We start from the raw sequence: 22234 nt of genomic DNA on the forward strand, positions 1-22234 counted from the left end.
CTGCAATGCATGGAAACTAAAAGCATTGATTATAAGTTGTAGGAAAGTAGAGGTTTTCTGTAAGCACTCCCACCCATCTGGAACTTGCTGCTCCCTTGTAATCAGTCACAGATTGTTAAATAAAGTAGACTTTACTTCACCCCGAACTCATGCTTTATTCTTCTGTTAGTTGTCCAAAATAAGTATCCCTTAATTAGAACTGAATAACCAATTGGCTTGCATTACCTGCTGGCCTTCAGAGGTCTGTAGCCACTTTTGTATTTCCTTCTGATCACATTGTACTTAATGAAGGGGTTTGCTGGCCAGCTTCCACATGGGGTGCTTGTGTTCTTGGTGACTGCAGTTAGTGTTTTTATTTATAATTTCTGCAGTGCTGCTTTAAATATTTTATTATCCAAAATGCAAATGATCTCCTTTATCTTCCCTTTGTGGACGAACCTGTTTGCTTGACTTTCTGTATATGTGTCATATTTCCAACTGACATGTAGCAGTGTGGGATCTCACATTTGGATACTTCTCACTTGGCGCCGTGCTCATCCTTCCACTTACATTTTGAAGAGTAATTTCATATTTTCTTCTCTATCATTTTGTTTGCCAGCATGGATGAGAGCCATTCCTGGAAGGGGGGTGTGCGTTGGAGCTGGCACCGAGCGAACCACTGGCATAGGGAAGAGAAGCTGTTCCCGTGTCAAGAAGGCTTGGGCATGTCTAGGTTGTGCAGCCTATTCCACTCTCAGCTTGTTGCCAAAATTCTGTGTGCTCCCTTATGCCAAGACCTATTGAGAGAAAGACTGTCTGTGAGTGTGTGAATTTATAGATATTTAATTAATAGTCGAGAAGATAATTTTTGTAGTAATTGCCTTACCTAGGGTGAGGAAAAAAAGGAAAGATACGCTTGTATTGACCCTCAACTCTAACCATGGGTTGCTTTCTAACCTGTGACAGGTGAAGGATTTTTTTGTTTGTTTCTGCTCTGGTTTTTGTTTGGGGGAAAATTTGTGAGGGGTTGTTTGTTTTGCCTAATTGATGAAACACAGGGTTCTTCCAAACCAGCCCCCTCATCAGAAATCTTTGTTATGAGGAGCCTGCTGTAATAAGAATTTATTGCACGTAGCTCTGTTAATGTGACGCGTTGGTGAGTGTGCCACAGATACTCCTCTGCGTTTGATCTGCCTATGAATCTCACAGCCCTAGCTGGGGAGCCTTGGCTGTTTAGATTGAGCTGAAGCAGCTTGTGTTTTCAGCTGTAGCTCTTCATTACTCATTATGAATGTTAGTTATTGCAGTGGCTAAAACTAGGCTCTGGGTTTGGCTGAGAGAAGCTGAGGCAGGGCAAGACGTTAGCTGTAGGTGTCCTGGCTGTGTTGGGTTAATACTTACTGCAGAGTTACCGGGTTGGTTTGTACTGGTGTTAGGTGAATTTCCTGAAGGTGCCGATTGTTACTGTCAGGAGGAGAAGCGCTGGCTCCTCCTCTGGTGAGCAGGCTGGGAGCTGAGCACCATCTCATCAGTCAAGACCCGCAGCAGTGCACCGGGCCTCCTCAGGTGACCCAGAGACGTGGGATCTACAGGAAAAGCTGAAGAGCATCACATGGCCAAGGCCTTAGCATGTTCCAGAGAAAGTTAACTTAGTCTGGATGACCTGAGGAGCAGCAATCTACAAAGTGCTTTGCTGTCCACAGTTGTTGTCCTTCCAGCAGTCAGAAGTTACTGTATTTTCTTGTGGAATTTTTAGGTAAACTTCAAAACAGGTAAATAGTTCTGATGTGGTCGTCATCTTTCTATGTTATGTTGGCAGTTATAAGCCGGAAGACTCTGTCAATCTCCATCTTGTCACAGCGGTTTTTACTGTTGTAGCAGGAGGGGGGATGAGCAAAGACTTCTTATTTTTGGAGCACTTTCCTTCTGACTAAAAGCCAACGTACCTCTGCGTTTCTAAGATATCTATGCAAGATGGAGCTGCTGTGCTAACCCTGTGTCAGCTGCCTGCAATTGCTGGTGAGGCAGCACATGACTGCCCTGCTGTCGCCCCAGAGCTCACCAGGGCTGCAAGCAGGAAGCAGAGATACAACGTGGCTGTTTCACTGAGCACTGCATGTGTGTGCGGCAGTGTGTTCACCATCCAGACTGGAGACACCAGGGAAACCACTGCAAAGGAAGAACCCCCCCAGACACCATCCAGACCTCTAGGCCAAGAGAAGAGCAGCTGAGAGGTGGACTGCGGCATGTTCGCGTTTTGCAGAACTTCAAAGTGATTTTGAACAGTTGTAGTCTAGGCACTGACTCATCCCCTCCTCCCCCTTTTCACTTTTCCTGCCACTCCATGAACAGCATGTGAAAGCACTGAAAGAAAATAAGAATCTTAAACTCATAAACATACCTGCCTCCCATCTGGCATTCATCCTAACAGCCTGGTGATCTCCTTAGTTGTCCAGCAGATAGTCGAAAAACAAGAGTCCTGTGAAGATTCGCATGTCACCATATCCCTGCCAGATGGCGGTTAGTAAAACATAGGCAAATTGCATTGGCTCCGCTTCCATCATGACAATCACAACAGAAACACTACAGTGTTGCAACATCGCTATTTTTTAAGCTAGGAAAATGAAGGGACTGTAAAGTAGGGCAATCGTGGAATGTTAAACGCCACTAAAACCTAATTGCAATGAAGTAAGTAGGCTCTGAAGGGCACAAAGCATGGCAGAAGGCAACCTGCAGGTTTCAGTCTCTCACTCTAGGAATGGCGGGGTGAGCCTTGGGAAGCTGGGCACATTTGCCTCAGCACCCTGTTGCAAAGCTCATGCCAACTTTAATTCCATTTTTAATCCCATTTTTACTAAATGGCCATTCTTGATTCAGTAAACGTTTCGGTCTTCCGACCTCAGCAAAAAGATAACAAAACTGAGCTATATGGTTTGATTATGTGTTTTTAAGCCAGGACACTGAGAGACTTGCTATTCCAAAAGGATAAGCAATTTGGGGAAATAACGGCATAGAAAAGGAGGTCATCTTCAGGATGCAGTAGGCAGTCAGGCTGCTGCTAGTGTCATGTGCTGCAGTAAAGCAATGCCTTGACACTTTGACTAGAGATTTGGAAGTGATTTAATTAGCTGTTCCCAAAATGCAAAGGATATCTCTACCCACCTTGTTATGCAGTGGTACAATGCAGCACGTGGCTGGGTCCATGTAACAACCTCCTCCTGCTGAAAGGAGAGGCCTTGCTTTTCACTGCTTGCAGTCCTATTAATCCCCATTTGGGCTATTTGAAGAGCCACCCTTCCCATCTCCTCCCACATCATGTACCCATCCTGAAGAATTTGTTTTGACTGGTTTCAGTAAAATGTCACAAAAGCCTCAGGCGCTGCAGAGTTATCCAAAGATGCTTCCATAGTCTCGCTAGGAAGTAGCTAATTTGGAACTGAGGGCTTTCAGCAGGAATGTGAGTTCCTTCTGAACCATCGTGGTAAAATCTTGTGGAGAATGACTTTGGCAGAAGTATCTTAGAAAACAGAATTCAAGATCAGCCTGAAATATAGAATTCTATTGGGAAAAGGTACTTATTCTAGTGTGTGAGTGTGTTTTAGGTAAAAGTGCCCATCACCCCTATGCTTATTTGAAGCTGTGAGCATCTTCTGCTTAATTTCAAAGGTAAAAGCAAGTAAGTGGGAAGGTTGAAGCTGGGATCCCCGTTGTAGTGAATGGACTACAGGTTGGAATGCCGGCAAAGTGTGTGCCTCTGCTGACCTGACAGCTGTGTCTGTTCCTTTGGATTCATTTTAGGTCAGGTGAATGGGGAGAAATGTTATTTTAGCCCTTTGGTGAGTTAAAAAAGTAGTTTGGCAGCTGCAAGACAGTGCTCTGCTCTTGTGGAGCTTGTGTGCCATGGATGTCTGCAGGATTGTAATGCCCAGCACAGACCTCATCCCACCTTTTGCAAGTTAATTCACTCTGTACTTAGTGATACTGGGCGAAGATTTACAAAGCTGCCTACAAGCACCAGATGAATTCAGCCATGATTTATTTAAAAGCTGGTGTTTGCTGTTCAGCATTAATACATTTATGTGTCTTCAGCTTTCTTTCCTCTTAACCAAGGATTACTTCACATTGCTGCACTGCTTGTTCTCGCAAGTGACTAGAGGAAGACTGAAAATGCTTCAGCAATATCTTTGAAATTCTTGTATCAATTTTGGTAATTGATTTTTCTCCTTGAATTTACAGTCTGAATGACCTGATCATGTCCTTCTTTAATTAATAGTGTTGGAGCTACAGGCTTGTCTTGAAGCAGAACCTGGAAGAGTTAGCTTGTAGCAGCTGTCCAGTTCAGCTTACTGCTGGCTGAAGGAAAAAGGAGGATCTCCTTCAAACCAAACTGATTGAATCACAACTTAATTTCTTTCCACTTCTCCCCCTTCCTCTGCCTTTTATTCTTTCTTCCTCTCAAGCTTTCTCCCCTTCTTTCACCATTGCCCTTAAGTATGCCTGCTACCCTTGGGCTCTGACCTCGTGCAGGCAGTAAGCACAGAGCAGTGTTATTTGGAGTGAAGTAACACCAGTAGTCAGGAAGGAACAATGTAGTTCAGGCCAGATAAAATAAATCTCGCATTTCCTGTCAAGAAACTGGGCCAAGAGCAATGATGAGAGACAGAGGGGGCAAACCACGCGACTCAAAACTAGAGACATATGGGTTAGGAACTACCACAACCCTCACTCGCAAACAGAAAACAAAAAGCAGATCCATTGGATGAGAGAGAAATAATATCAGCTACTCAACAATACAAACCTCACACCATGGGGTCCAGCCACTTCCAAATCCATCGCCTGCTCGGCACAAGCAGCATCTGGATTTCCCGCTACTGTACAAGATATTAATTGTCCTTTAATTATTTTATTTAATTGATGTTTTGTGTTGTAAATTAGAGAGCTGATCTTATTCTGACTTCCTTGTTTCTGTACCAAACTCCCTTTCAGAACTGAGGGGACTCAGTGATTAGAAGTTGTTGCTGCTTTTGTTTCGGTTTGCTTTGTTTTAGTCACTCTTGGGCTGGTTTGCATAATAGCAAAAAATTCAAAGTTACATCAGCTTTATGATGTGACACCGCTATCACAGCAGTGAGTCCTCCGTCCAGCACTGCTGAGGGAAGTGAGTATGAATGAGTACATGAGTAAAGGCTTCAGGGTCTGTCCTCAGATGAGTTAGAGCTTTGAGTGTGTTTATTTATATAAAAAAAAGTCTGTAGGATGCAGCCAAGCTACAAAGTTAGGATTTGGAGTCTTTTTGGATTTTGTTTCTGGAAAGGATATTGATGCGTATTTGTGGGGAGTTATGTCATCTGCGGATCATCCTAACAGGTTGGGAAGCCGGGGTTCTTTGGGATGCTGCCCACAGGGGCTTTTTGGGGGTTTCCAATTGGATCCTGATTGGTTTGTGGGGGGAGCTGAAAGCAACGCACCATATATTGTAATAATGTTTGAACAGACCTAGCACTTTTCAAATTACTCTGCAAATATTAACTAATTAGATTGTTTTTCCTCCTTAGGAACAGTTAGTAAAATAGTGGCTGGGGAGTGACTGGGGATATGATTTATTTAAGTGCTGAAATGCTTTGTATAAGTCCCTCACAGGAGGTCATTAGGAAAATGTGGTTACTTTAGGATGTGAAGAAAAATCTTTTGCTGTAAAGTGAGAGGAAGCAAAGAGCAGTCAGCTTTATTATGGACAAAGATAATCTTTGAGCGCCTCAGCTGTAAGGGCTGAGAGTTCAAAATGGGTCTTGACAACCTCTTTGAGAGGCAACGTTTTCTATCATGAACTGTGTTTGGATGAATTTGATAATGTGCTTGGATGAATTCAGTATAGAGGAAGGAGAGTTGTGAGCCCTCCAGGACAACTTGTTCTTTTTCAGAAGCGGAGAGGAAGCATCGTTACTTAGTTGGATTGAATGGGTCCAGAGGTAAACAGCAGGATGGGGCTCGATCTCCTGTCTGCTAGGAGGAGGTTAGGGAACATCCTGAGGAGAGCATTTATGCACCTGATGGCTGATCGAAAAAATAAAATTAGAGTTCCCAAGAGATAGGGAACACAAGGGAAGGGCACTATTTGGAGCTGGAGTAACTGAGGCCAGTGTAAGCAGTGCATGCACATGTAGCAGACAAGTTCTTGTGCTCTGTGCTGCTCTGCAGAGGTGGCGTGGGAGCTAGGTGGGCACAGCTTGCTGCCCCAGATGATGAGGGGCTGCTTGTGTCTGGGAGGGGGCAAGCAGTGCCCAGATGCACCCTATGGTCGTCCTGTGGGGTGTATGGTGGGCTTGCCTGTGCAGACAAACCCTGTGTTTGATCCTCAGTGAAGCAAACATCCTGAAGGAAAGCTTAACTGATCTGATGCAGAACTCCAGCCACAGAGTTGTCCAGCAGGATATCAAATAGCAGTATTTTCAACCACGGAAGCACTGTGTTAGAATAACACATCTTCAAAACAAACTGAGCACGCTCTGCGGGTATCCTTGTTTCTGGGTGTTTCTAAGAGCTCTCTTTGCTGCCTGAACTCTTTCACGTGCCGTGAATCCAGCGCAGGTGCAGAGCTCGCACTGAGGCATGCTCTGTGCATGATGCAGCATGACAGCTCCATGGTGCTGGTAGAATTTGCTTTGCATCTGGAACAGGATGCAGTTGTCGACTCATTTCCCCGTTCTGTGCTGTGAGCTGAGGGGGAAGAAGGAAGGGAGGTAACTCTTTACTGGGGAGTGATATGCAAATGTCAGGCATGGGATTGTACCTCTGTAAAGTTCTCTGACATTTGTGAAGTATGTTAAAGCAGTTCAGTAATTATGAATTATTTTGGAATGGTCCAAAACAGGTATGGTAGCATGACAGTTTGGTACAAACAAATAAGGAATGTTTGGACACTGTTTTAGAAAAAGATCATCCAAATTTCCAGCAAAAGCTATAGGTAGACCAAGGAGATTTGCATCTAAAATAGAACCTTTCCTTACTCAAACTTGATGGCATCTAGACCTGCACTAACTTAGATCCATTTTTAGACAAAACCTTATTTTAACTGAGACCCCAGTCATTTGCGGCTGAGTTAGCCTGTGGCTGACTTGCCTATGTGTATGCATACGTGCCACAGTGGGGCCTGAGGATGAAATTTTTGCACCATGTAACCTCATCAAATTTAGATACGTAAAGAAGAAGCCAAGGCCGTGTGTACAGTTGATACAGACAGGTGGGCTCTCCTGAGCAGCTCTGCTAGGAGCCTCATTGTCTGTGGCCAGCCCAGCAGGATGCCTGCAGTGAGTACCCTCCTGGGTGCCTGAGATCGTGGTCCTTTGAGTTCAGTTTTCAGAAGTCCAGAACAACATGAGAAGCCCTGCACTTCCACTTGAACCAGGAATCGAAGAATCTGATGCTCTAAGCATACCATTTCCTTTGACTTAAAGACCAGGAACTATGCTGGGTAATAATTCTGAATTTCATTGTTGCCTATAGCAGAGGTCAACATGCATTCCTGATCTAATTAAGAATTAAATTCTCGGTTGCACACATCTGTGAAAATTATTAACTCACTGTACATCCGAATTTTCCAGAGATCCAGCAAGCAGTACGCAGGGGGAAGTCTTTGCAACTATGAGTGTTCATTAGTATTGTCTCCATTTTCAACATCCTTTAAGAATTAGTGAAAAAAGTAATCCAGGTCTCCTGTTGTGCCATGGACTTCTGGTGGTGATAGAAGTCTCTGGAAGTCACCATTTCGCTTTCACTGTCATGGTCTAGGAAAGTGTGACTCATTGTGTCATGACATGGACTTAACAGGAGCACTGCAAGGCTGCTGGTGATGGGAGCCCAGGAGGTATCCGTGCAGCCACAACAGAACGGGAGCAGGCATACTCCCAGCCTCCTCCCTGGACATTGAATTGCCTGTTTCTCTCCCTCCCTAGACTGACATTTGCTGAAGTTTCCCCAGCAATTTTTCCCCTTAGGAAACACACACAAAAAAATAAAATGTTCAGATCTCCTGGCTACAAACCAGGATGTACGTTTGTTCTGTGATAAATTTGCTGCAGTCTTGAGCTCATACTCTGAAGCTCAAATGATACACTCCTGTGCAGAGGGTCAGAGTTTAGGCCTGGCTAGAGAGGTGCAATCTGGAAAGTTTCAATGGTTCTATGTAATATATTTAGTTTTCATCTTTTTTTTTTCTTTAGAAACAGAGGAAAGTTCATGAAACAAAACAATGTTTAAGGCAAATTGCAAAGCCAAACATTTACAACTAGGGGCAGGTTAAGGTTGTCCCTCCAATCACACTTCTGCCCTCTTGTGTGAATGCCCTGAGATACACTTTTCAATTGCAAAAACCTGGACTCATTTTCCGTCTTCAGTGAAGAGAATGGACACACAACTGGACAGAATGAATGGGCAAGTTTTTCATACTGGTATTTCCTAACTTGGAAATGCTTGACTTTAACCTTTTTTTCCAATTTTTTGAATGTACACTCTGTTATGATTGATTTCAGAATAAACACTTCACTAGATTTGAAGAGAGATATTCCTCTCTTGTACAGCTTCTCTGAAGCTCCACAGTTTCATCAGGGCTGAATTTGGCCGATTATATCTAATGAATCGTATATTCCAAAATCAATATTAATAATGCCAGGTGCTCTTTTTAAAGAGGTTGAAGACATTCATATAGTCTGTGTAAAGTTCATATGAAATGATACTACTCTATTCTTTATTCATCCTTTTGGTTAATAAATAATCCTTCAGCTTTTTGGTAGTTGGTTACTGGGATCCTCTTGAACATCTGTATTTATCATTTAGGAACCCATCACCAGTAAATCTTTCTCCATTCCAATTTTTGACAGGAAGCCCAGGCTTTCTAGGATCATTGGCTACTCGTCGTTTTGTTCTTTTTAAATATATATAAACTGTTCTACTGGTGAGTTGCAGTTTATCAGTGAAGAAATTGTTTAGCAAAATACTGCATTGGTGAGGCACTGAGAAGGAAAATCGAGCATCCACTTGCTGAATCTGTGCGTTTGCTGAGACGCACCGTTTCATCTGGGAATATGAGTGACTCACAGAGGTTGGAGGGACTCATAATTTCCATACTACAGCGCCGTTCGCTAGGATTTTCGGACTTTTGTATTTATCATTAGAGGCAACGTTACACAGTGCCAAAGAAAAAAAATCCAGCCTTCATAATGTGCTTTCCTGATTGTAAATGGGGCTGGATATCCTGTACTGAAATGTCAGGTTAGATCCTTTGTAAACTCTGAAGCCTATTCTCAGAATAGAACACTTCTGGAGTGTATTAAATTGGTGTTAATTGAGAAACGCATATGCCAATGACATTTTAAGCTACGCTAAATAAAACCAAACCTTTAGCAGGTCCCTATCACAGAGAGATCCTGAGATTTCACTGAACCTGCTGCTGCCGTCATCTTTTTTCCATCTATGCATATGTTGCTTGCAATGATATATGGTAACTCCTGATGCAAATACCACTCATGCTGTTACAGCTTAAAAGGCCCAGAAATAGCATGCAAACACAATGTCTGTTTTTTTCTATTTCTCATTATAAAAACCTATGACCAAACAGCTGAAAGTTTGATTCATTCTCCCTGCAGTTTTCTCACTAGCTGACTTTAAAACATACATTTAGTGCTGCAAGTAATAAAAAGTTCATCATCTCTTTTTTTTTAGGGGACTAACTCAGCAAGTGTCTTAGGGTTCTCTCGTTCCTGCTGAAGCTGAGCCACAGGCCCACAGCTCAGGAGGGGCCCCGTCCTCGCACGACCCACTGCCCAGTATACCCACTGACTCCGCTTCCCTGACACGGCTGGCCCGTCAGGCCTAAGTGTATTGGTAAAGTACACGTGCTTTATCTGAAGATAAATAAAGCCATTTGAAAAACACAAAGCAAAATTGGGGTTGAAGTCCCAATTGTGTCAATACACTCATGAGATGTGGCAATATTTTGTTGCACATTTGATTTGTTACAGAAAAGAAGGGGCAACCTGGAAGCTGCCTGGGGCTGAGTCCGGCAGCAGGCAGCTCAGCAGAGCAGTGATGAAATCCTGCTCTAGTATTGATACACACACTCTTCCAAGCTTGCTTTGCAGGATTGCACTCATTAGAGCAGCTGTCTTCGGCTGCAAGTTAAGGCAAGAGGTCAAGAGCCATTTATGAAGGATCTGGTGCTATTATGCTGGCATGATTTAGCTAGGAGTGAAGCTCTCCTTGGTAGCTCATTGATTGCTGAATGACAAATCCCCCTGCAGCTTCTACTAAGTAACTTTTTACCTTTGAACAACAACAACAAAAATCCTGAGTTTTTTTTCCTCAACTCACACAGCTCTCATATGGAAAAGCCGGAATACTTTTGAAGATGCATTGTATTGTAACTGCTCAGTGCACTGTAGGACCGCTTTTGGTGGGAAGACGATTTGTGCCATTCTCCTGAACACGTAGTGGAGGTGCTGAGACTTACTTCTGGCTTATTGCATTTACAAGCACAAGTAAATCCTTGGAAGGAATTCGGTGTCTGTAAAACCCAGACTTGTAGGTTCCTGACTCCTTAGTTTTGGGGAACAGGAGTCTCTTTCCTGGTTGCTTCCCCACATTGTGGAGAAGTGCCTATTTGATATACAGCTGAGGGGGCTGCTCCTTTTGTGGTGGGTGCAAGAAGCACTAAGCTGTTACAGGGTCCACTTTACTCTCTCCTGCGCTGCCTCCATAAATCTTAATTTCTTTTCTGTGCACTTTCAGAAGCTTATTGTATGTGCTGGAAATCTTCTTCCCAGATCATACGGATTTCTGGTGGTTCAGGTAGAGCCTTGGCTTGTGGGAACTCTGGAACCAGTAGGAATGTGTTGTTGCCTAGGCCATGGTCAACCTGTAGCTGTTCTCCAGGTCGCAGGAAGCTGAACCCTGGCCTGTCAGGAAACATAGATTCACAGAAACCATCAAATATCCCAAGTTGGAAGGGAAGCACGAGGATCATCGAGTCCAACCCCTGGTTCCACACAGGACTATCCAAACCCTTTGTTCTGAGAGCAGTGTCCAAATGCACCTTGAACTCCCGCACTTGGGGCCATGCCCACTCCCCTCTGGTGCCGTACCTTTCCCTAACCCACACCTGTCCCTCCCCTGACACAACTCCATGCCGTTCCCTCGGGCCCTGTCGCGGTCACAGAGAGCAGAGCTCAGCGCTGCCCCTCCGCTCCCTGTGAGGAGCTGCAGCTGCCATGAGGCCTCCCCTCAGCTCCTCTGCTCTGCACTGAGCAAACCCAGAAATGAATAAAGCTATATATTTTTAATAGAAATATCACCCTTCCAAATCTTCTCTTGTGTTAGACTGAGTGTTTGGGGGGTTTCTAATTCAGGATATGTGTTTTTCCTGTCAGCCTATTTCTCCTGTTCTTGTTTGTTATATGCAGCACAACACATGGATTTAAGCTAAATATGTGCCTAAAATGTCCTACAGAGAAGTTAACATCTTTATTTGGATGAGAAATCACAGAGCAACCAAGTGGTTTGCTAGGGCCAGACAGGAACACTGAGGCAGGAGAGAGACTTCTCCATTGCCTGTCCAGGCTGTCTGCCTGTCCTCATGGTGCAGTGTCCCACCAGCAGCCACCGCAGTAGCTCTGGAGACTCACGTGCTTTAGTTACTAGCTGGCTGTTTGCCCTGTGAAAGACTTTTCAGAGGGTAGTTGTACCGAATTAGGTTATAACACGCTTAATTGTGAACTACCTTGTCATTTTTCTTGGTGCCTTGCTCTCCCATTAATGGTGTCTCTACGTTTGAAGGCCCGGCAAGGTTACGCTATCAGGAGGAGTTGTTCTTTTCTCCCTGTGCAGGAATGATATCTGCCTTGAAGCCAGCATACGACCAGGGAGGTACATGTTTTAACACGCTGCTATTAACCCTGGGCTGGAGACTCCTTCATTGATAACACTGTGGATTCAGGACTTGGGCTGTGTAGAATTTAGCGTAAAATATTATGATCGCTCTGTCTGCTTGCCCATCTGTCTATCTGTCCATCTATCTAATTGACCTGTGCACATGTTGGAATTGCTTGGGGAAGGTCAGTGGGAGTTCAGAATGACAGAAAAAAGGTCAGTTTTTGCGTGTGTGCATGTGTTTCTCAAGCTAACTGATGAGGCGTCTTGGCACGGTGTTCCCATTTAAAGAGACAGCTCCGTCCATTCGGAGGATGTGAATGCCCTTCTTGTGAAACACAGCAAAGTTATTCGCGAGAGGTGACTGTTTTACAGCTTTTCCAATGATAATGTTGCATTGCCAGTATCTCCTGTGATTCTGCTGAACTTGTCAGAGATAAGGCTGGAATGTGTGGCAGAGTCCAGGACTTTGTTTGTGCTTAATTAGGACATCTGTACGTTCACACATGATGTAGAATAGAGGAAGGGAGAAGCCTTCTCACCCTGCAACAGGGCTGCGTGTGCACGATGAGCTCCAGGCAGCATGCCTGGGTGGGTGTGTGGTGCAACAAAACAGCTTGGAAACACTTCACTCTGCAACTATCTTTTTAAATTTGGTACCAGTGCTCTTTTTTAAACTTTATTTTTTTGTAGGTGAGCTCAAGACATGAAGCTGAAGACTGAGTCCCTGTGCAGGGTCGGGCCCGTCCTGCACTCCAGAGCTGCCTGATTTACGGCGGCAGCAGCGGCTCACAAAGAGCCCATTAGGCAGGCGGAAGTCCCTCGCAGGGTTACGAACCAGACAGTCTACACCAAGGCAGGTCAAAGGGTGAGCTTTCTGTTTACCAAATCTGTAAATAGCTAATTATTCAGCTCGGCAACAGGGCAAAGCCCCACATAGGATATAAATCCCCGGCAATTCAATGTTATCTGGCGCTGAGCTGATTTTAGGTCCAAGTATCCCTTGCGGTAGCAGAGGGGAGCTCTCTGCACTTTAAAACCTTTTAGGGCCGTGGTACAATGCCGTGGGACCATTAAGGAGCCCTCACGTGCCAGAAGCAGTTTAACAGGCCCGGTGTTGGGCACTTAATTGTGTCAATAATTATTCACGCATTAGCACCAGCTCCTCCTTAAAGTGTGGACTGCAGTGACTCATTAAGTTATTACTGGGATTCATTACCAGTAAAATTAGCCTTTTTTCAAAGTGCAAAATTTATGTTTTGTAGAAAAATATTGTTAGGAGTGCAACAGCTTTGCTCTACTCCCTGCTTGGTGTGGATGAAAAAAAGACTGTATGGAGATGAAGCGATATTTTTTGTCCAAAAGGAGGCCATCAAAATTAAGAGGCAGTCAAGTGGGAAAGAGCCTCACATTTTCTTCTTCTTGTTTTTTTTCTTTTCTCTTTTGGCATGGGGAGGTTTATGTGCTTAAAAAGGGGGTTAGGGGAGAAGTCGCATTCCTGCCTGGCTTTGGCTGTCAGTGCTGTGTGCTGTTTTCTCCTATTGAGGCTGAGAAAGATGCACTGTGTCTTTTGATGAATAAAGTGTTAACATATATGCAGCTGTCTTTACATTAAGTGCTGCCTGGTGCACTTTGTTTCTTTAAATGCTGATCATTTACAGTGAGCGTGTACAGTATATATGCCTGGAGGGAGAGCAATTGTTACACAACTCTTTAATCCGAACCGTGATTAAAACCCCTTTTGTTCCTCCCTCCCTGCATTACTCCAGCCTATCATCTTCTCGGAGAAATCATTTGGCAAGTAGATACGTGTATATTTTAAGAGAATAACTCCTTTAGAGAATCAGTTTTGCTTTTGTTCTGCTTTTGGAACTTAGTTTTTTGCATTTCAATATGCAGCACTGTTCAAAAGGCGTAGGAGGGTCATACCCATTTTTTATGTGAATAAGGTATAATTCAAATATGATGTATGCAGATATCATCACTTCTACAATAATTATCCAGATTGTTTGTTTAGTGGGAACATACTTTCAAGCAGGGGTTGGTCAGTGGCAATCACGGAGCATGACATAGCTGGGAGAAACGACAAAGAACATGTGAAGGCTCACACTGTGAAACGCTGCGTTGTGCCGAGACTGTCTGCTCGGGGAATCATTAGGAGTTTGGAAGGTGAGGGCCACAGCGGTTTCAGAGAGAAATGTAAAGCAGGATTGGGAGGCTCGTGCTCAGATCTTCGGGAGAGGCTGGGGTTTAGCATTCTGTTTCATGTGGAGACCAGCAGTTAATATGGTCCTTGTTGAAACTTGAAACAGCTCTATTAGGAGCTTGATTGGGGAGAGGAGAAGAGACCTAGAGTAAACAGAAATTTGCGGTCTAAAGATGGGCTTAATTGTACACAATGTGTCTTGCCTCTGTGCGGCTTATTCTAATCACTCCAAATGGCAGCGCGCACGCACGCACACACACACACAAATTTGATCTGCTCAAGCAGATAAAACTGCTATGTGTGTAATATTGCCAGGCTGGAAGGAAAAAAAAAAATGGACATCTGTTTAACAATTCTCTATTGTAGACAGGATCATAGGAACACTGTTGCCTGCCTGTCGTGTTCAATCAAAATGAATAAAATGCTGATTTAAAAAAAAAATCAGGCGGAAGAGAGCCTTAAAGTATTTACTTACACTTTTTTGTTTTAATTTCAGCAGCACGACGAGGAGGGGGAATCCCAGGGGCAGGGGGAGGTTTCAGTAACAGTGAAGGGAAGATTTTGTTTTGGTTTGGTTTTTTATCCTCAGTACAGCCGGGAGAGGCGAACAGCAGTCGGAACTAATTGTAGCTCGCTCAGGAAAGTCTTCATTAGCACTTGCCACACATGGTTACCAGATGTGCCGAAGAAGGGTGGGAGTAGGGGGGAAGGGTTATGTGGAGAATGGGCTACACACTTAAACCTAATAATCTGCCTTTTGTTTTCAGGTCTATTGTGTTGGGGAGGGGAAGAATAGCAAGAGGGAGAAATCCTGGCTGCTTTTTGATGCAGCCAGACCCTGTTAGCTGAATGGCATTCCTTGTCTTGCAGCCTCCTCCAAGGAAGGAAAAAACCCTCAATCATGGCCAAGTAAAGAGGGATTTAAATTATGTATTTATTTATTTATTTGATTTTCAGTGAACTATTGTTCTCTTGAACCCAGCTGAAAGTATTTGGATAGCCAAGCTGGTAAACCACTGCCTTTCTGGCCAGCTCTGAGTTTGAGTTGGGTTTTTTGGTGAGATGGGCTCCCCGAGTGCTGATGGGGCTGTTGAACTCTCAGTTCACGCTCACCGTGCAGTGAGTGCAAGTTGTGGACAGTGAAGCCAAGTCCAGAAGGATGATAAGATCTCTGTGGTACTGTCAGTGAGTCCTGAGGTAGTCATCATAGTCAGACTTCTAGTCTTATATCTATTGTTATGAAAAGAAAAAAAAAACAAACCCATCTCCTACACATAGTGACTGTTGCTGCTGCAGACCAAATCATGGTCTTGTGACCCATGTAGATGATTTTCATGGGAAGCAGTGTTAATTTTACTGCAGATGTTACTACAAATGTTTCTCATTCCTCCCTAGAAGAAGAGCTCCCCTTCCTCCTCCTCCTGGTGAGCTCCAGGGGAGCATGGGGCGGGGAATCCTGCACAGCCCTTCCCAACTTTTCCCTGTTCTGCAGCACTGCAGCCCCTCTCCCCCATGAGGGGATAGTTTTCCATACTGTCACTGTATGTGCTTGGATATCCTCTTTCTCTCAGGACTCCCCTCTTCATCCCAGTGACAAGGGAGCTTTGCAGCATTTGGATGACAAGGCAGTGATGATTCTTCGAGTTCTGAATAATCAGGAATGAAGGTTTAATTATGGCACTACACATGATGTGCTCAAGATTTATCACTCTGGTCATGTGAGAGAACAGCACTAGATGAACTTCTTTCTACTAATTAAGCACTGTTTCCCTTCCTCCTCGAAACTGCAAGGAGGTATAAACGTGGAAAATTACTTAAGTTGGAGTGAAATTAAGACATTTTTGGAATCTTAAATAATCTCAGTTGAACCTAAATCTTGTGGGCCCATCCTTGTTTTATCCAGCTCGGTTTGCTGGTTTGTAATCCCTTCCTGCTTTGGAGCCTGGAAATGTTCTTGCTTACAATCTCAAAGCAGAGCAGATGTTGCATAAACAGAAAATACGTTCTGTGCACAACCTAATCTAAGCACAAAGCATGGAAAAGAGTTTGAATGAATGTAAGCTAATCATGGTACAAGTGTTCTGTACTTTGGGACTTTGGACCAATTTTTTTCTAGATATATTCTGTCTAGCAGAACCTAGATATGCTATTCACTTTTTCTGAATGGCAGCTCCCACCTGCATCTTTCTGCCTATGTGGCTCCAAAAGTAATGCCTCCTATGTATTTCTATGGAAACTACAACAGATACAAATACCACAATAACACTGTCTGATAAATTCTCAGCTACAAAACACTATTTTGAAACATAGCCACCACCATTAGCTAAGGATTTTTGCCAGCTGTGAACAAGAGCCTGCATGTTGCGCTCCTAAAAATCTTCACCAGTGGAAGTGGCACACTGTTTCACAGCTGCTGTGATGGCACCATTACTAGGAAAATGTTGCCCACACAGTCCATCTTCCATCGGCCCAAACAGATGGAAGTCAGAAGGCACCAAATCTGGACTATACAGAGAGTGTGGTAGGACAATCCAGCCAAAATTGGCAGTGTACTTACTGCATGGTTTTCAAGCTGGTATGGGGCCTGGGATTATCCTGTTGCAAGAGAAAGGTTGTCTTAGCCTCTGACCTGACTCTGGAAGTTTGAGACTTCAGCTTAGTCAGTGTCATGATGTAGTTTTCAGAGCGGATGCTTTGTCCATGTTCCTATCCCAAAAAACAGTGCACATCACTTTAGCAGTGAAGACTTTGTCTCAAACTTTTTCTTTGATTTGAAATTCACATGTTGCCACTCCATGGACTGCTCTTTTGCCTCTGGCTTCTAGTGGTCTCATCACCGCTGTGATGTCACCTTCAGCCTTATATTGGCTCAGAAGGTCCTGACAATCCTCTGACACTGTGGGCCAACGTAATAAAACAGGAGGCAGTTCTCTTGGAGCAACCCTCGTAATTTTTTTCAGAATAAGGTAATGCCTCTCAGATGAAGCTCACCAAAGCAAATGGCTGGTAAGAGTTAACCTATTCCATTCTTTCTTGTATGTGTGAATGACTCCTCCATCCAGTGATCTTGTTTTTCCAGGTGTAAATTCATCAAAGTCCAGGAATCCATCTTTCAGGATCCCTCAAGGGAAATAATAAGCTTAATTACTCATAGTCTCCTTCAACCCTGTTGGAACTGGTTGGATAACTAACATATGCAGAGTCATTGAGTGTGTGGCTTCCCAACAATAGCTTTACAAACTGCCAGGTATGCCCCATGAAAATTTTAATAAAATTAACCTATTTACCATCCTAATTTTGCCATAGCTGCTATTCCAGCCATTGTTTTACTTAATAAAACTAAGGGCTATATTTTCATTTTCTATAATGATATCACACATTATTTACAAAAGAATGATTTGTGGTTGTGCCAACATGCAGTATGCAGAGACAGTATCTCCATTTACAATAAGCTTTGATTAGAAAAACCAACACTGCATGCTGGATATTTTTCTTAAGTACTTCTTGAAGGAATCTACGCATTTTTTCCAACTGTTACCCGCAGAGTGTGTATCACATGTATGTACTATTTCATACATGGTAAAATCACAGCAGTACACAATAGATATCATTGTAGTTGATTTTTATTTTAACATATTTCACAGAGATATTAAGTAGAATTGTAAATGGCTCTCTGGCTCAGGTGCTTGTGCTCTCAAGTCATTGGGTTTTCAGCTACTATGGGCTTCAGTAAAACTCAGTGCTTTCAGAAGTATAACACATTGAATGTAACTTTAAGACTTTCTTCATATTATTAACTTCATCTTTAATTATTATAAGTTAATTATTTAAACATTCTATTAACTTGGAGATGGAAAGCAGAACGATCAGTTTTGCTTCCTGCTTTTTGTGGATTTCCATGATGAAGTCAAGGTTTCAGGCAAGAAGGCAAATATTTTTATGCAGATGCAAAACTAATCAGCCAAACATGAAAATATTCCTACGGGATTTCCTGGAGGCCTTGCTGGGGATACTGCAATGCAAATAACATATAACGCAAATAATAAATAATATAGCTTGAGTATTTTACAGCAGTAGGATTCAGTTAGGGACCAGAAGTACTGGGTAATCCACATGAACTAGCACTGCCATCCTGTTTATGATGCTCAGAATAGCATGATTTTGCTGCCTGCATCTCCAGCATGCTTTTTTTTTGCCCTCACAGTATTCTTCTATAATGTACTCCATCAAAATGCATGCTTCCACACAGATGATGTCATTTAAGCGGAAAAGAATTGTAAATCCTTCTTTGCCCTCCTGTAGTTTCTCCTGGGTAGCCAACTGAGCTCAAGCTACTTCTCTTTCCAGCGTGATACATAAGTAATCAATATGATTTATTTTCGATATGCATATCAACAGTACTCTGTGTAATTAGAGAGTGGCCAGCTCCAGTCTAATGGTACGCAGCAATTACGTATGGCAGTGCTTTTGGTCTCCATGATTTGCAATTTCACCAATGCCAGACACGCGACTGAGATGACAGGCCAGGAAGGTTCGCTGTAATGTTAGGAAAATGCAGAAGAGCAAGTTTACTGGGGAGAGTACAAATAGCTTTTCTGCTTGCCAGGGTAATGACTTGCAGATAGATAGGCAGCACAGCAACACAAGGCTTGTCCTTGTCCCCTCCCAGTGGATGCGCTGTCCAGGGGAGCTTGTGAGCTGCTTGGGACCCGTGCTGGCATGAAGATTGCCACCTGCTTCTTCTGCGGGTGGCACAGGGGGGCACAGCAGCCTCTTGCTCTCAGTCTGTGCCAAATTCCAATAAGTTTCCAGCTCTTACAGTGTATGTGCAGGTGTTGGCTCTGACAGTAAAGATTTGGGATGCAATTGTTTGTTTCTTCTCAGCTACAGCTGAGATCAGCTGAGAGGAGGCTAGGCTCATGCTTTTTTCTTAGGTGTAAAGGAAAGCGTTGGTAGGGGATAAAGCATCATGACATGAATACTTTCCCACCTCTTTTTTTTTTTGTCTTCTACAACCTTAAGTCTGCTGAGAAAGATACAGGGTCCATTTGCTATATGAGTGACTTTTTAATTTTTAATGATTGGGATATGTACAGTTTTATCATACACATGCAAAGAAACATAACTATGAAATGAAGCATTCTTGACAAAAATTATTTTTAATTTTGTTTCACTCAGCTCTATTTTGATGGTGAAATAGATTAATTCCTCAAAACCATATCAGCAAATTTATCCTGAATCTTGCAATATGTAATGTCTTATAAAGCCCCGTTCTGACAATACATGAATATGTGAGAATCTCGACCTTCTCTTACACAAAAGTGAGCTTTTACTCCAAAGAATTGCAAAGAAAAAGTTGAAAATAACATGGGTCCACCCTAAAGAAGAGAAAGTTAAAACAAAAGGGTCTTAAATGCATTGGAAGGTATCTGTGTATATTTTAGGGTCATTTGTTTCTAAACATCACTACAGCAAATCTTAGGACTTCACTACACTGATGACTTCTGTGTGGTTGGGGCTAGCGGTACCTAAGATATTTTTCAGACCGTCCGTCTTCTCCTCAAGTCTTTTGTTTTGTCCTATCCCAGAACTGCGTGCTTCACTCTGGACACAGGGTCTTGCCCTTTCCCAGTGCTCTCGGGTCCCAGGCTGGGGCAGTGCCCTTGCTTGGTCCTGGCTTCCCTCTGATCTCAGCTGAAGCCAAGAAGGAAGCCAGGGTGGGTGACAGAGTGAAGCACTTCCAGCCCTGCCTCCCCCCAACACTGGGCTCAACCTCTATCACTTCCCCACGTGCCGAGTGCCTTCATTTTGATTCAGCCCCAGGAACAGTGAGTTATGATTACATGCCAGCCGTCTCTTGCTTAAAGTTTTAAGGAGAACAGAAAGCAAATGATACAAAGCATGAAGTAAGTACTTAAGTAAATGTTTTAATCTCACTTGGGGCAGTTTAAGAAAATAACAAAAACATACCACATGTGCGTTTCTGCACATAATCATTGTTGTTGTCATTTGCTTTTGTTGTCAGCAAAATTAAGCAGCATAACATTTTTGGGATTCAGCAGCAAGCCTCAGCTCATGGCATGGGCACTCAGCCTTGGCTAAGGCAGCCTGCAGCACCTGAGCTGCTCTGTGGAGCCCACTGGTTTTAAGAACAACCTCTGCATGTGAACAAGCACCCAATCTTACCCAAAATGTGAAACGAGATCACGAATGCTAATTCTTCAATTTCATCTGAAAGTATAGCTTGCCAAATTTTAGCCTGTTTCCGATTCACAAGGGAATGGAAACAATGTAGGATCACTAGCTGTATTGCTTTCTAGAGATAACGTCATCCTGTTATCCAAAGTGGAAGAAGAAAAAAGAAATTCTGTCCCAAATTGGCTTGTATTCAAAATTCTGTGCAAAAGTTTGAGTGCTTGAGTAGAATTTTTTTTCAACAGACAGCATAGCTATGATCTTCTTCATTAAGTGGAAAAAAGCAGCAGCAGCATGCTGGTGCATTATCAACTAATACTGTTTAAAGAAAAATAAAAATAACCATTTGACAGCAATTTGTAGTTCATTTCTTGCCTTCTGTAACCAAATTTCTTACAGTTTAGGAAATTCAGGATTATTTTCCTTTTGATAAGAAAGGAACATGCGTTCAACAGACAATAAAAGCTGTTTTAAACCTGTTAAATACTATGAAATAGATGTGTACAGCTAATTAAGGTATGTGTTGAATAGTAATTATGTCTTCCTGAGGGATTTACAAATAGAGTCTAGTTAAATTTTGATTCAATCTTCTATCATTCACAGAAGGTACAAATTATTATTCATTTAGTGTTCTCTGATTTCAGTTCTAAAGGTAATCCAGAAAAAAGGGAGAGGGATTTCTGTTTTATCAGCATTGTTTAAGAACTAAGATCCCTTAATTATCACACTGTACCAATAATCTGCTACCAACTTACTGAAGCAGTCACTCAGCTTTGAAACTAACAATTTACCCTGCAAGCAGAGAAAGACAGAAGAAAAAGTGTTTAGTCAGCAAGTGAATATACCAAATGGTATGTTCTGTCTTTTGTTGGTGCTAATGTTTCTGAGATGTGCAAACGTGAGTCACTTACACAATACCTTTCAATCAAATGCATCAAAGCAAAGAAGACAGGTATCACAAGAAAAAAAAAAAAAGACAGAGGTGACATAAAGCTATGCAGGATCCCATTGTTTCTAGCTCTGGAGCCTTTTTCCAGGCTCTTACTTCTTAAGGAACATTAGTAGACTCTTCACTTTACTCACTTCTGTAATTTCTCATCATTGTAGCAAAGATTTCTGATTACCTTCTGAAAGTGTTATAGATTCTTTTACAAGAAAGTTACTTATAATGACCTTAAAAGAAAAACTTTACTATGTTTCCAGATTACAGTAATTGACAATCTCTGTAGTTACCGTTTAAACTGGCCTAAAATGAAAAAAAAAAAAAATGTTTTATGAAATATTTTTACATCTTGAAATAAAAACTGTAGGTTTCAAAGGAACTGTGAGAATTCCCAAGAGGCCAGAAGACTCTGGGAGCTAACAGTGGCATGGTAGAAAAACGTTACATTTCTGTTCTGCCTGGCTCAGAGGCCCAGCCTCTAGCTGCTCTGATTTCTGTTCTTTGCATCTGAGCTGTCAGGAAAGTTTTGGCAAAACTGTAGTCTTTTCTTGATTTTTTTTTTTTGTTACTTTGTTGCATTCCAACTTTTTAAGCTTTGGCCACAAAATTTCCACACTAAACCTAATTGCTTTTGTTTAAAAAAAAAAAAAAAAAAAGAAAGAAAACTAACAAAAACCAACCAACCAGTACTCTAATTACCAAAGGTATCAGCTATTACTCGAGTTTTTCCATCAACTAAGAGTACATAATCTGTGTGGTTATCTTAGCAGTTATTGTTTGGGCTTCTTTGTAAGTAACTTCTAGTGTATTTAGAATGGATATATTTGTTGTGTGGTTTTATTACACATGGGCAAATCTTCACCTGCAGTACTTGTACAGTACATTTTCATATTGATATCAGTATGTCTAATTATTATGCTTAACTGCTTTATGAAGTTGAACTTTCTTTGAAAAACAATTCAGAAGTAAAAAATAATTAGCGACGTTCTCAT

The 22234-nt window shown here is 42.5% G+C and overlaps 1 protein-coding gene across 2 annotated transcripts in view; it reads left to right on the forward strand.

The window, feature by feature from the left end:
- Positions 1-22234, forward strand: part of SOX5 (SRY-box 5) — a 459770-nt gene that overhangs the window by 94594 nt on the left and 342942 nt on the right. Inside the window, exon 1 of one of the 2 annotated variants that reach the window (XM_021391458.1) lies at positions 9722-9858. The exons of the other annotated variant lie outside the window; for it this stretch is intronic. The gene's annotated coding sequence lies outside the window, so the exon portion shown is untranslated. Of the gene's footprint in view, positions 1-9721; positions 9859-22234 lie in introns of those variants that run through there. 2 annotated transcript variants of the gene reach the window in all.

Source organism: Numida meleagris, chromosome 1 (assembly GCF_002078875.1).
Source record: "Numida meleagris isolate 19003 breed g44 Domestic line chromosome 1, NumMel1.0, whole genome shotgun sequence".
NCBI lineage: Eukaryota > Metazoa > Chordata > Aves > Galliformes > Numididae > Numida > Numida meleagris.